The sequence below is a fragment of the Mastomys coucha genome, unplaced genomic scaffold, assembly GCF_008632895.1.
Source record: "Mastomys coucha isolate ucsf_1 unplaced genomic scaffold, UCSF_Mcou_1 pScaffold15, whole genome shotgun sequence".
Taxonomy (NCBI): Eukaryota; Metazoa; Chordata; class Mammalia; order Rodentia; family Muridae; genus Mastomys; species Mastomys coucha.
This window is the reverse complement of record NW_022196897.1, coordinates 32,419,498-32,422,569: the sequence shown is the minus strand read 5'-3', so window position 1 is coordinate 32,422,569 and position 3,072 is coordinate 32,419,498.

Below are 3,072 nucleotides of genomic sequence, written 5' to 3'. Positions count from 1 at the left end.
AGATTGGGTTCTCAATTTTAAAAAGTGCCTCTGATCAGGATGCTATACCCTAAAAGTACTATTACATTATATGATTTCATTAGGGAAACAGTATAAATGGTTTTTTAATTAAAAAGCCTTACTTTTAAAAATTCAAGGTTTTTCTGTTCTCTAGATGAAGATGTAAATAGCATACTATGGGTTATCTTAGAATTGGGTAAGGTGGATGGTGTTATTACATGTGTCAGGGAGTTTGAGGAAAAGTGAACCAATAATTTAATATAGTTTTCACTGAATAAATGAATGGTTATAACACAAAAAATGACTATGTTATGACTTCAGTTGGTTAAACTTATCAGAAATTTAAATTTAAGGATATAAGAATCAAAGACACAGAAAAGCTCTGACTCATGTCCAGAATTTGGGAATAAAGTTCTGTCTATTTAAGCCACGTGGACAGGGTAAGGGGTAATGTACTTTGAGGTAAAAGTTGGCCTACTGTGTGGAGAATAGTCACCAATTTATATGCAAAATGCCAACCACATCCTGAGAAGAGACTTTTTGCAAAGCATGAAGCCAGAAATGCATGTAAAATCAATAGGTCTTAATATTTCTTCAGTCAGGACATGTGTGTTGCATGTTTCCTATGTAGAAAGCATGGTCATGAACACATCCTGACATCCACTCTCTTATAAGGCTTTTCTTTGTAATGGAAGAAAAGAGAACAAATATGAAGGTTTGCTCCCCTCATTTATAAACTTAGAAAAGTACTGCCAAACATCAGTGTTCAAATAATTCTTTCTACCAAGGGACACCTTACCAATACCTCTTAATGGATAGAACTCTATAAAATGCTTTGCTGTGGTAATGAGAAACTGCTGCTCTAGCTTCAACATAGTTGTGCTATCTAGAACCTTTCTCCCCCCTTTGATCAGACAGGCTTTAGGGATTCTCTTAAGAGTAAAAACATCTCAAATTGGAAAGAGGTATCCCTAAAAGCACAGAAAATGATCATGGGTTTTATGGTTAGACGTAAAGTGATTGGACTCCAGAAGTTCCTTTTCATTTATGTGCAAATTAGAGCAACTTTTTCCCTGATTGATTCTTATCCCTGTTTGTTTGCTTTGCTTTGTTTTTAAAACTGATTATTTGTGAATTTCACATCATGCACCCCAATCCTACTCACCTTTTCCCCTTACAATCTCTCCCCAAACAAAAAATAAATCTTGTTGTGAAAGGTACAGTGGACATATGTGGGTCCCACAGTATACCCTTTTCTCTCCCCTTCTTGCAAATGTTCACTGCAATGAGTCATTGGTCTAGTTCAAAGCCTCTGACTTCTGCTACACCATCAATACTGGATCTTCACTAGGACTCTTCTCCAATATCCTGTTGTTGCCCTGGGTCATGGAGATCCCTCAGCTTTGGGGCTGCAGGATTAGCTTCTTCATGTGCTCTGGCAATTCACAGGATAGATGTTGGAGTGGGACAACACAAATCCTTGGATTTGGCCCTCTATGGTAGCTGAGCTGGACAGCCTGCCAGTTCTCCCACATGCATACCACCAGGGTGAAATCTCCAGCACTGCCTAGGCTAGTTCACCCAGTGCAGTGAGCATGGGCCAGAACCAGCTTTCCTGTTCTCATATTCTCAAGGTTGCACCCTCCCACCCTACTATTTATAAATTCTAAGTCTCTTTACTACTAGGTTGATGGTATGAGGTTTAAATAACATAAACAACAATAGGTGAGCAATAAATAAATGTGAGTCCCTACCCCCATTGTGGGGGTCTAAGTATTTCTCTGACTAACTCATATCTTGGAAAGATACTATTTCTGACAAATGACTTCACTGAGTCAGGGTGGGGCAGAGGAGGCTGCTTCCTCTCCAATAGCCATTTCTCATTTCATCCTTACAGAATCCTGACAGCATGCACATAGGAAGCATCAGGGCACAAGGGCAGAGAGAGTTTAGAAAAGTGAGATCCCTTTACCAAGTGAGTACAATATGACTTATTTAAGCCAGTTACAAAGCATGGGAGTCCTGACCAACAAATGCCAGTGGTAGAAGGGTGAGCATGGGACACTTCTGAGCCAATGAGAAGAAAGAGAGAATAGACTGAAGGCCCATTTGAAGGCATTTCTTTACTAGGAAAAGAAGGTGGGGGGAGGGTGTAAAGAAATCCTTCCAAGCCTCTTTTGTTCCTACCTTTGAAATAAGTTCTGGGAAGACAAGACATATGGACATGAAGCACCCATCTGGCAGCCATAAAACAGGCAGGAAGAAAGAACAAAGAATACAAAGAGCCTGTGTCCCGAATGACATCATTTATGCGCCACACCAACTTTGAAACTACCTTTCCAAGGTCCTTATCTTCTCATATAACTTGACGGATGAAGATACTTTTAGGTAGTTATTCTGTTACTTGTTGCCAAAGTACCCCAAAGGACACAAAAGCCTTTGCTAATTTCAAACTAAACATTTCATATTCATTTAGATGGCAATAAAAGTTGGGAACAATTCAGACACCCACTGAGGCAATTTTCTTGGGTATAGGACAGACAAAAAAAGGAATTGTATACCTTCATCTCCCTAACTATATTTCAGTGAGACCTTATGGAAGGCCTCCAACAGTACTAGGATAAGCATCATTGTCTACAGCTATACCACCCAATCTCTTCGTTGGATAAGCATCATAGGGAGAAGGGAAAGAAACTACAGAGATAAATGAGACCTGGATCCTGTCCAAAAGGAAACTCACAGCCCAGTTGGATAGATAAGAAACAATAAAACAAAAGTAATATCCATAGTTTTGGCCTTAAAAGGAAGCTGGAATCTACCTCTGTAAATCATGTGCCTATCACATTTTACATTTTCTTTTTATATGCCTAGAAACTTGAGCTAAACGTGGGACAAAGAGAGAAAGAAAGAAAGAGAAACAAACAAACAAACAACCACCACCCTAAATTGAGATCGGATAATGAAATTGGAGACTTTAAACAAGGGGGATTGAATCACACTGCCGTGCTCCACTACTGTAGTTGGAATATAGTCAAATGGGGCCAATGTATTAGTGTGAAGTCCCTGGAAAAA